The sequence below is a fragment of the Stegostoma tigrinum genome, unplaced genomic scaffold (genome assembly GCF_030684315.1).
Source record: "Stegostoma tigrinum isolate sSteTig4 unplaced genomic scaffold, sSteTig4.hap1 scaffold_104, whole genome shotgun sequence".
In the NCBI taxonomy this organism is placed as follows: domain Eukaryota; kingdom Metazoa; phylum Chordata; class Chondrichthyes; order Orectolobiformes; family Stegostomatidae; genus Stegostoma; species Stegostoma tigrinum.
Genome location: NW_026728056.1, coordinates 282,839 through 295,454, shown reverse-complemented (window position 1 = coordinate 295,454; position 12,616 = coordinate 282,839). Strand labels below are relative to the sequence as shown.

The 12,616-nt window shown below is 47.8% G+C and overlaps 1 protein-coding gene across 1 annotated transcript in view; it reads right to left on the bottom strand.

Moving 5' to 3' along the window:
* The window catches only part of LOC132207582 (utrophin-like), a 163,014-nt gene extending 150,613 nt beyond the window's left edge, over positions 1-12,401 (bottom strand). The window contains exons 1-2 of the mRNA XM_059643540.1: positions 12,303-12,401; positions 7,783-7,892 (exon numbers count right to left, since the gene is read on the bottom strand). The gene's annotated coding sequence lies outside the window, so the exon portion shown is untranslated. The remainder of the gene's footprint in view (positions 1-7,782; positions 7,893-12,302) is intronic.
* Between the last annotated feature and the right edge of the window lie 215 nt (positions 12,402-12,616).

Below are 12,616 nucleotides of genomic sequence, written 5' to 3'. Positions count from 1 at the left end.
TGCGGGGGCCAGTCCCTCTGAGCGGGTCAGGGCTGCGGGGGCCAGTCCCTCTGAGCGGGTCAGGGCGGCGGGGGCCAGGCCCTCTGAGCGGGTCAGGGCTGCGGGGGCCAGTCCCTCGGAGCAGGAGACAGTGACACCTGTCCAAGTCAGGCAGGGAATCCACTTCCATCAGTCACCACACCCTATTCCCCACAGTCACTGCATCCCATTTCAGTCAGTCACTGCATCCCATTACACTCAGTCACTGCATCCCATTTCACTCAGTCACTGCATCCCTTTTCTCTCAGTCACTGCTTCCCATTTCCCTCAGTCACTGCATCCCATTTCATGGAGACAGTGAATCCTATTCAACTGTGACAGTGAATCCATTTCCATCAGTCACCGCACCCTATTCCCCACAGTCACGGCATCACATTACACTCAGTCACTGCATCCTATTTCACTCAGTCACTGCGTCCCATTTCACTCAGTCACTGCGTCCCATTTCCCTCAGTCACTGTATCCCGTTTCTCACTGACGCTGCATTCAATTTCCGTCAGGTACTGCAACCCATTTCCTCAGTCACTGCCTCCCATTTTCCACATTCACTGCATCTCCTTTCCCACATTCACTGCATCTCCTTTCCCTCACTCACCGCATCGCATTTCGCTCAGGCACTGCATCGCGTTTCCCTCAGTCACTGCATCCCATTTCCCTCCGTCACTGCGTCCCATTTCACTCCGTCACTGCGTCCCATTACCCTCAGTCACTGCGTCCCATTTCACTCAGTCACGGCATCCCATTTCACTCAGTCACTGCCTGCAATTTCCTCAGTCACTGCCTCCCACTTCACTCAGTCACTGCCTCCCATTTCACTCAGTCACTGCCTCCCATTTCACTCAGTCACTCCCTCCCATTTCACTCAGTCACTCCGTCCCATTTCAGTCAGTCACTCCCATTTCAGTCAGTCACTGCATCCCATTTCACGCAGTCACTGCATCCCATATCCCATAGTCACTGCATCTCCTTTCGTCAGTCACTGCATCCTATGTCACTCAGTCACTGCATCACATTTCCCACGTTCACTGCATTTCCTTTCCCTCAGTCACTGCATCCCAATTCACTCAGCCACTGCATCCCATTTTACTCAGCCACTGCATCACATTTCACTCAGCCACTGCATCCCATTTCACTCAGCCACTGCATCCCATTTCACTCAGCCACTGCATCCCATTACCCCAGTCACTGCATCCCATGTCCCCACAGTCACTGCATCTCATTTCCCTCAGTCACTGCATCCCATTTCAATCAGTCACTGCCTCCCATTTCACTCAGTCACTGCCTCCCATTTCACTCAGTCACTGTTTCCCATTTAACAGAGACAGTGAATCCTATCCAAGTGAGACAGTGAATCCATTTCCAACAGTCACCGCACCCTATTCCCCACAGTCACGGCATCACATTTCCCTCAGTCACTGCGTCCCATTTAACTGAGACAGTGAATCTCATTGAACTGAGACAGTGCATCCCATTACCCTCAGTCACTGCATCTCTTTTCCCTCAGTCACTGCATCTCTTTTCCCTCAGTCACTGCATCTCATTTTCCTCAGCCACTGCATCTCATTTTCCTCAGCCACTGCATCCCATTTCACTCAGCCACTGCATCCCATTTCACTCAGCCACTGCATCCCATTTCACTCAACCACTGCAACCCATTTCACTCAGTCACTGCATCCCATTTCACTCAGCCACTTGATCATATTCACTCAGTCACTGCATCCCATTTAACTGAGTCACAGCATCCCATTTGACTCAGTCACGACATCCTATTTAACGGAAACATTGAATCCTATTCAACTGGGATCGTGCATCCATTTCCCTCAGTCATCGCACCCTATTCCCCACAATCACCGCATTCCATTTCCCTCAGTCACCACATCCCATTTCCTTCAGTCATTGCATCCCATGACCCTCGCTCACTGCATCCCATGACCCTCACTCACTGCTTCCCATTTCACTCAGTCACTGCGTCCCATTTCACTCAGTCACTGCGTCCCATTTCACTCAGTCACTGCCTCCCACTTCACGCAGTCACTGCCTCCCACTTCACGCAGTCACTGCCTCCCACTTCACGCAGTCACTGCATCTCCTTTTGCCATTAACTGCATCGCATTTCACTCAGTCACTGCATTACATTACCCTCAGTCACAGCATCCCAATTCACTCAGTCACTGCCTCCCATTTCACTCAGTCACTGCATCCCCTTACCCACAGTCACTGCATCACATTACCCTCAGTCACAGTATCCCATTTCCATCAGTCACAGTATCCCATTTCCATCAGTCACAGCATCCCATTTCACGCAGTCACTGCATCCAACTTCACGCAGTCACTGCCTCCCACTTCACGCAGTCACTGCCTCCCACTTCACGCAGTCACTGCCTCCCACTTCACGCAGTCACTGCATCTCCTTTTGCCATTAACTGCATCGCATTTCACTCAGTCACTGCATTACATTACCCTCAGTCACAGCATCCCAATTCACTCAGTCACTGCCTCCCATTTCACTCAGTCACTCCCTCCCATTTCAGTCAGTCACTCCCTCCCATTTCAGTCAGTCACTCCCTCCCATTTCAGTCAGTCACTCCCTCCCATTTCCCTCAGTCACTGCATCCAATTTCCCACATTCACTGCATGTCCTTTCCCTCAGTCACTGCAGCCCATTTAACGGAGACAGTGAACACTATTCAGCTGAGACAGAGCATCCGTTTCCGTCAGTCACCGCACCCTATTCCCCACAGTCACCGCATTCCATTTCCCTGGTCACTGCTTCCCATTTCACTCACTCACTGCATCCCATTTCACTCTGTCACTGCACCCATTTCAGTCAGTCACTCCCTCCCATTTCAGTCAGTCACTCCCTCCCATTTCCCTCAGTCACTGCATCCAATTTCCCACATTCACTGCATGTCCTTTCCCTCAGTCACTGCAGCCCATTTAACGGAGACAGTGAACACTATTCAGCTGAGACAGAGCATCCGTTTCCGTCAGTCACCGCACCCTATTCCCCACAGTCACCGCATTCCATTTCCCTGGTCACTGCTTCCCATTTCACTCACTCACTGCATCCCATTTCACTCTGTCACTGCACCCATTTCAGTCAGTCACTGCATCCCATTTCAGTCAGTCACTGCATCCCATTTCAGTCAGTCACTGCATCCCATTTCACTCAGTCACTGCATCCCATTTCACTCAGTCACGGCATCCCATTTCACTCAGTCACGGCATCCCATTTCACTCAGTGACTGCGTCCCATTTCACTCAGTGACTGCGTCCCATTTCACTCAGCCACTGCCTCCCATTTCACTCAGTCACTGCCTCCCATTTCACTCAGTCACTGCCTCCCATTTCACTCAGTCACTGCCTCCCATTTCACTCAGTCACTGCATCCCATTTCACTCAGTCACTGCATCCCATTTCACTCAGTCACTGCATCACATTACCCTCAGTCACAGTATCCCATTTCCATCAGTCACAGCATCCCATTTCACTCAGTGAGTGCATCCCATTTCACTCAGTCACTGCCACCAATTTCACTCAGTCACTGCCTCGCACTTGACTCAGTCACTGCATCTCCTTTTACCATTAACTGCATCGCATTTCACTCAGTCACTGCATTACATTACCCTCAGTCACACCATCCCAATTCACTCAGTCACTGCCTCCCATTTCAGTCAGTCACTCCCTCCCATTTCAGTCAGTCACTCCCTCCCATTTCCCTCAGTCACTGCATCCCATTTCCCTCAGTCACTGCATCCCATTTCCCTCAGTCACTGCATCCCATTTAACGAAGACAGTGAACACTATTCAGCTGAGACAGTGCATCCGTTTCCGTTAGTCACCACACACTATTCCCCACAGTCACCGCATTCCATTTCCCTCGGTCACTGCTTCCCATTTCACTCACTCACTGCATACCATTTCAGTCAGTCACTGCATCCCATTTCACTCAGTCACTGCATCCCATTACCATCCATCACTGCATCCCATTTCACTCAGTGACTGCATCCCATTTCACTCAGTCACTGCATCACATTTCACTCAGTCACTGCATCACATTTCACTCAGTCACTGCTTCCCATTTCACTCAGCCACGGCATCCCATTTCACTCAGCCACGGCATCCCATTTCACTGAGCCACTGCATCCCATTTACATCAGTCACTGCATCCTATTTCACGCTGTCACTGCATCCCATTTCACGCAGTCACTGAATCCCATTTCCCTCAGTCACTGCATCACATTCCCCACAGTCACCGCATCCCGTTTCCCACAGACACGGGATCCCATTTCACTCAGCCACTGCGTCCCATTTCCCTCCGTCATTGCATCCCATTTCCCACAGTCACTGCATCTCCTTTCCTCAGTCACAGCTTGCCATTTCTCACAGTCACTGAATCACCTTTCCCTCAGTCACTGCATCCCATTCCACTGAGGCACAGCATCCCATTTCACTCAGTCACTGCATCCCATTTCACTCAGCCACTGCATCCCATTCCACTCAATCACTGCTACCTATTTCACTCAATCACTGCAACCCGTTTCCAAAAGTCACTGCGTCTCCTTTCCTTCAGCCACTGCATCCCAATTCCCTCAGTCACTGCATCCCATTTCACGCAGTCACTGCATCCCATTTCACTCAGTCACTGCATCCCATTTCACTCAGTCACTGCATCCCATTTCACTCAGTCACTGACTCCCATTTCACTCAGTCACTGACTCCCATTTCACTCAGTCACTGACTCCCATTTCACTCAGTCACTCCATCCCATTTCACTCAGACACTCCATCCCATTTCAGTCAGTCACTCCATCCCATTTCATTCAGTCACTGCACCCCATTTCACCGAGTCACTGCCTCCCACTTCACACAGTTACTGCCTCCCACTTCACACAGTCACTGCCACCCATTTCACTCAGTCACTGCATCTCCTTTTGCCATTAACTGCATCTCATTTCCCTCAGTCACTGCATCCCATTTCCATCAGTCACTGCATCCCATTTCACTCAGTGACTGCCTCCCATTTCACTCAGTGACTGCCACCCATTTCACTCAGTCACTGCCTCCCACTTCACTCAGTCACTGCCTCCCACTTCACTCAGTCACTGCCACCCATTTTACTCAGTCACTGCATCTCCTTTTGCCATTAACTGCATCTCATTTCCCTCAGTCACTGCATCCCATTTCCATCAGTCACTGCATCCCAGTTCACTCAGTCACTGCATCCCAGTTCACTCAGTCACTGCATCCCATTTCCCTCAGTCACTGCATCCCATTAACTTCAGTCGCAGGATCCCATTTCAAACAGACACTGCGTCCCAGTTCACAGTCACTGCATCCCATTTCACACAGCCACTGCATCCCATTTCACTCAGTCACTGCAGCTCATTTCACTCAGTCACTGCATCCCATTACCATCAGTCACTGCATCCCATTTCCCTCAGTCACTGCATCCCATTACCCTCAGTCACTGCATCCCATTTCCCGCAGTCACTGCATCCCATTTCCCGCAGTCACTGCATCCCATTTCCCGCAGTCACTGCATCCCATTTCGCTCAGTCACTGAATCCCAGTTCACTCAGTCACTACATCTCCTTTCCATCAGCCACTGCATCCCATTTCCCACAGTCACTGCATCCCATTTCCCTCAGTCACTGCATCCCATTTCCATCGGTCACTGCCCCCATTTCCTTCAATCACTGCATCCCATTCCACTCAGTCACTGCATCCCATCTCACTCAGTCACTGCATCTCCTTTCCCTCAGTCAGTGCATCTCCTTTCTCGCAGTCACTGCATCTCCTTTCCTGCAGTCACTGCATCTCATTACCCTCAGTCACTGCATCCCATTACCCTCAGTCACTGCATCCCATTACCCTCAGTCACTGCATCCCATTACCCTCAGTCACTGCATCCCAGTACCAAGAGTCACTGCATCCCATTTCCCACAGTCAGTGAATCTCCTTTCCCTCAGTCACTGCATCCCATTTCCCTCAGTCAGTGCATCCCATTTCCATAAGTCACTGCATCCCATCTCCACAAGCCACTGCATCCCATTTCACTGAGTCACTGCATCCCGTTTCACTGAGTCACTGAATCACATTTGTTGTTCTCACTTGAATGCAATGGTCATGAATCTCCTCCAATGGCTGGTCATGTATTTCCAATGCAAAATTTTACCAAGTTTTCATTTTCAATTTTGATTACATGTGTCTCCTCTATTCTATAAGATGCTGCAATAAACTCAAATTTGATAAATCATAATTCAACCACCACTACCTACAGAGTTAATTTCATCAAACAGATCCAATTAGAATTGTCACATTCCCAAATCCTGATTCAAGTTTTTCTAATTATGGGCCACGTGGTTCAGAAAAAAGACACTGAGAATCAGAGAGATGTACAGTCGGGAAACAGATCCTTTGGCCCAATTTGTCTATGTTGACCAGATATCCTAAATTAATTTAGTCCCATTTGCCAGCATTTGGCCCATATTCCTCTCAACCCGTCTTATTCATATACCCATCCACATGCCTTTTAAACGTACAAGCCTCCACCACTTCCTCTGGCAGCTCATTCCATACCTGCACCACTATGAAAAAAATCCGGTCCATTTTAAATCTTCCCTCTCTCATTTTTAACCTATTCCCTCCAGTTTTGGATTCCAGCAACCCGGGGAAAAGATCTTGGCTGTTTGCTCTATCCACGTCCCTCGTAATTGTATAAACTTCGATATAGTCAGCCCTGAACTCCAAAGTTCCAAGAAATAGCTGCCTGTTCAAGCCCACGGTATACCTCCAACCTCCGATGCTGGTAACATCCTTGTAAATCTTCTCTGAACCCTTTCAAGTTTACAACAGACAACAATACAGCGCACAACAGGCCTTCGGCCCTCAATGTTGCGCCGACATCCTTCCTCTCGCAAGGAGACCAAAATCGATTGCAGTATTCCAAAAGCAGCCGAACCAACGTCCTACATGGCTGCTAAGTGATCTCCCAACTCCTATACTCAATGCACTGACGAATAAAGGCGAGCACACCAAATGTCTCCTTCATATCCTTTCTACCGGTGGCTGTACTTTGATGGAACTACGAAACTGCATTCCAGCGTCTCTTTATTAAGCAACACTCCCCACAACCTTCAGTGGAAACGTGCTGCCCTGATTTGCCTTTCCAAAATGTAGCACCTCACATTTAGCTAACCTCAACACCATCTGCCATTCCTCAGTTTATTCGCCCTTGTCAATGTCCCATTGTATTCTGAGGTGACCTTCTTGGCTGGCTACTACACCTTCAATCATTGGGAAACTTATTAAACACACCTTCTATTTTCATATCCAAATCATTGCATCACTTCAACTCCCCCTCCCACTCCCTGAATGACATGTCCATCCTGGGCCTCTTCCAGTGTCACAACCAAACCACCCAGAAACTGGAGGAGCAGCACCTCATATTCTGCCTCGGGAGCTTCCAACTCAATAGCCTCAATATGGACTTGGCCACCCTCAAAATCTCCCCACCCGCCAGCCTCATCCCAAGACTAGTTCCTCCCCTCATCCCCGCCTCCATGACCTGTCCGCCTTCTCTCCCACCTATCCACTCTTCCCACCTCACTGACGAACTCCCACCACTGCTTGGAATTATTTTTCTTTTCACACTTCATCAGCTCGACGTTATTTCTAAAATCTATTTTCCAATTGTTGGAAAAAGTGAGATAAAGAGAAGTAAAAGAAGTTACATTCTTACCACTCGGGAAATCTCTGAATATTCTGTTGAAAGGCCGCCAAGGAACGATGCAATTCTTTTGTCACAAACACTGTGAGGGAGACATCTTTTTCGGTTCCACTAACTCCACCCTAAGGAAGACAAACCCACGTAACATATCTAGTGACTTAAAGCATACTCTATTGTTGCCCAAGGTGGAGAGCTGGATGAACACAGCAGGCCAAGCAGCATCAGAGAAGCAAGAAAGCTGATGTTTCGGGACGAGACCCTACTTCAGAAAATTGGCGCTGGAGAATCTGAGATAACAAGTTGTAGAGCCGGATGATACTGCTTGGCCTGCTGTGTTCATCCAGCTTTACACCTTCTGATCTCAGATTCTCCAGCATCTGCAGTTCCTACTGCCTCTATTGTTGCCCTTTCACTTTACTGAACTAATATGAGCCAGTAGTTTTGTTTAGGCTCGTGTAATCTTACGGTTATTGGTCTGTACAAAATCCTGAATTAATTTTGATCGACTGACGGGAGGAGATGAATTTTATAGAAATTTTTGTTTTCTACCAATTTGCAGAGGGCATCGTGGGCGATTGAAGGACAGTGTTATTATCCTCCAGGTCTGTGGACTGCGTCATTACCAACTTGCCCATTTGCATATACATAAAATATTCATTATGTACCAATGAAACATAATAAACCAATACTGCATACTAAAAACAACGTTCACATATCAATGGAAATTTAAATATTTATCATAGAGTTTGAAGGATTGAATTCAATGATACAAAGCAAAAGCCAGTGAAGATGAGTGCAGTTGGTCAGCACTTTTGCCACGAAGTGGAGGTTGGCAGTTTGAGGCCACCCAGGAACAAGCAAGCTCTGTCTAACTCCAAGGGCAGCACGGTGGCTCAGTGGTTAGCACTGCTGACTCACAGCGCCAGGGACCCAGGTTCGATCCCACCGTTGGGCGATCTTCTGTGCGGAGTTTGTACATTCTGCCCATGCCTGCATGGGTTCCTGCTGGGTGCTCTGGTTTCCTCCCACAGTCCAAAGATGTGCAGGCTAGGTGTATGGGCCATGCCAAACTTGCCCATTGTGTTTAGGGATGTGTAGATTAGGTGTGTTAGTCATGGGAAATGTAGGGTTACTGAGGAAAGGGTCGGGGGATGAGTCAGGGTGAGATGCTCTTTGGAGGGTGGCTGTGGACTTCTTGGGTCAAAAGGGGCTTGTTTCCACACTGGAGGGATTCTATGATATGGAAGTATCTTTTGAAGTGGACATTCATGGGTATGCTGTAACAGAGACCTTGAAATACTGCACAACAAATATTTGGAACTAGACTGTCAATTCAGACATAGCATCAAAAGAGGTCATGGAAGTTGTCACCGATATAAAGCAGGATTGATGAAAATCCAGCAGGAAATGGTGTCAAAAGGCACAGTATCTTTTATTCATCTCCAGTTATTTTGTCCAAGGCACTGGATGCTGGCAGGATTGAAACATTTAAGAAATGCTTCACAAATCACATATAAGGACCTGCACATCTTTGAACAATGGGAGGAAACTGCAGCACCTGGCAGAAGCCTCTCGCAGACGCGGGGAGGACGTGTCAATTCCACACAGATAGTTACCCAAGACTGGAATCTCAACTGGCTCCCCAGTGCATGAGCAGCTCTAACCAGTGAGCAACTACCTTGCCCAGAAGGGGTTTTATAAGCGCATACATTATTTCCATTAAGACAGATCCAATCCTCTATTTCCAATCAAAATAACATATTGTAGATATCATGACAACAATCAGAAATGATTTTGAATAAGTCAATCAAAAAACTTGAAATAGTTTCCAAGCCGAAATACTAGATATGGTGCAGTTAAGATGAATAGCGCAACAACAAAAAGGCCATATTTTATGTGACCATCGGTAACACTTGAAAACTTGCAACAATTTGTCGCCAGTAGTGCTCTGAAGTGGCTTGATGATGCACTCCTTCAGACACTGGAATGAAACTCCAAAGATCACAAATTCTCCTTCAATACCCTGTTGTAACAGTGACTGCATCAACCTGTGTTTATGGGCCTGACTGGAAACCCACACAACATGCAAAAACAAAAAAAAATCGAAGGTAATAGGAGAAAAAAATGTATGTGTGCAACGTCTTTGAAAAGCAATTATTTGTAGCGGCTGCAAGCCCATAAGGAATCTCGTTTCGCAGATGATATTCATTTGCACTGCAGGTCATGCCAGTCAGAATCAGTTTTCGTTTCATGACAGATAACTAAAATGTCCATTACAATGAACTTTGGTTGATCAGAAGATTTTAAGTAAGGACTATGTCTTATGTGAGCTGACAGCATTCGGGGATGGAGAAGGTACACTCACTGCTGGCATCTTGACACCATTGAATGAGCAAGCGTGGACGCAAAGGTTGTAACAGGTCACAATTGTACAGGCAATATCTTTTGAGCTCCTTCCCAGCAGGACTGTAATACTCTAAAGCTGTGCTAGACCCTCACTTCCTCCACCTTACGTACGCTGCCTTTTCTTTTTGACAAGAAGCACCTCTGTACCCGTCATCCAAGGCTCCTTAATCTTACCCTTTCTTACCTGTCTCAGAGGAACAAATTTATACATCACTCGCAACAACTGCTCCTTGAACAGCCTCCACATGTCTGCCGCGCCCTTTCTGTGGAACAATTGCTCCCAATCTGTACTTCCCAACTCCTGTCTGATAGTATCATAATTTCCTTGACCCCAGTGAAATATCTTCCCCTGGTAACTGCTCCTTTCCCTTTCCATGGCTATGGTAAATGTGAGGCTCTTGCGGTCACTGTCGCCAAAGTGTTCTCCCACCACGAGATCTGACACCTGTCCTGGCTCATCGCCGAGCACCAAATCCAAAATGGCCTCCCCCCTCGTCGGCCTGTCCACATACTGAGTCAGGAAACCCTCCTGAACACACCTGACAAAAACGGCTCAATCCAAACCATCTGCACTGAGGAGGTTTCAATCTATATTGGGAAAGTTGAAGTCACCCAAAACAACAACCCTGCTACGTTTGCACTTTCCAACAATCTGCCGGCCAATGAGTTCTTCGATCTCCCAACTGCTATTTGGGGTCCGTAGAAAACCCCCAGTGAGGTGACTGCTGCCTTGTTGTTCCGAACTTCCACCCACACTGACTCAGTCGACAAACGTTCCTTGGCAACATCAGCCCATACCGCCTCAGTAGACAAGTCCTCAAAGGTTCTTTCAGCCGCCGTTATACTGTCCTTGACCAACAAAGCCACACCTCCCCCTCTTTTACCACCTTCCCAGACCTTAATGAAAGATCTAAACCCGAGAACCTGCAACATCCATTCCTGACCCTGCTCTATCCATGTCTCCGAAATGGCCACAACATCGAAGTCCGTGGTACCTATCCAAGCTGCAAGCTCACCTACATTATTCCGGATACTCCCGGCATTAAAGTCGTCACACTTCAATCCAGCTTGCTGTCTGCCAGCACACTTCTGTGACAGTGAGGTCCTGACCATGTCCTCCCTACGCTCATCCTCCTGTGTACTGGGACTACACCTCAGTTTCCCATCCCCCTTCTGAGCTCGTTTAAATCCAACCGAATGGCACTGGCCAATTTCCCACCCAGGATATTAGTGCCCCTCTGGTTCAAGTGGATATCGTCCTGTTTGTACAGGTCCCACCTTCCCCAGAATGAACCCCAATTGTCCATGTACCTGAAGCCCTCCCACCTGCACCATCCCTGCAGCCACGTCTTCAGCTGAAATCTCTCCCTGTTCTTTGCCTCGCTATCACGTGGTACGGTGACAAACTAGTGACGACCACTCTGTTTGTTCTCGCTCTCAACTTCCACCCTCGCTCCCTGAAATCCTGCCTGACATCCCTATCCCTCTTTCTACCTATGTCGTTGGTGCCTACGTGTCCCACGACTTGGGGCTGGTCAACCTCTCCCCTCAGGACCCTAAACACATGATCCGAGACATCACAGACCCTGGCACCTGGTAGGCAACACACCAATCGTGAGTCTCTTTCGTTCCCGGCAAATCTTCTATCAGTCCCTCTAACTATTGAGTCCCCAATGACTATCACTCTCTTCCTATCCCCGCTTCCCTTCTATGCAAGAGGGACAGACTCTGTGCCAGAGACCTGCACCCTACTGCATACCCACTGCCAACTCGTCCCCCGGAACAGTATCCAAAATGGTATAGTTGTTTTTCAGGGGAGCGACCGCAGGGGATTTCAGGGGAACGACCACAGGGGGAGGTTCGTCAAGCTACACCGGGTAAACGTGCATTTTTGGCTGAAGAAACATGTGTTTCAATGTGAGCTAATGGAAGAAGCCATGGAGTCAAAGCTAAACGTTTTGACAATAAGACAACCATTCTTAAAAGCAGCAGACAGTGTGAAAAAGAAATGAGCTGCTTTAATATCCACTTAAAATTTATGTGGAATATCAGATGGAATTTTCTTATTGACTCCATTGTGCAATCATGTCGAGCTAAAAATGTTAACTGCATTAATTAATACTAACCAGAAACGGACTTTGTCGTAAATGGTTTGACGATTTTCTGTATCTGGAACATCCCTTTTCCTTCTCCAACGAAGATCGTACCAACCTATGGTACCAAACTGTGAGTCAAATGGATGGGACACATAATCTTTCAATTCCTCATCAAAACAGTCTCATCGTATGGTTCTGTGCAATAAAAGAGAAAGAATAAACATGTTTCCCACAATTTTGCTGATGTTTACGAACAGAATGCTCAAATTCAAAAAGTTTGGGCTGGCATGTCTGCTTCCTCCAGCCTGTTTGAACTGTTCCATTCAATGTGAAATTTGTGTTAA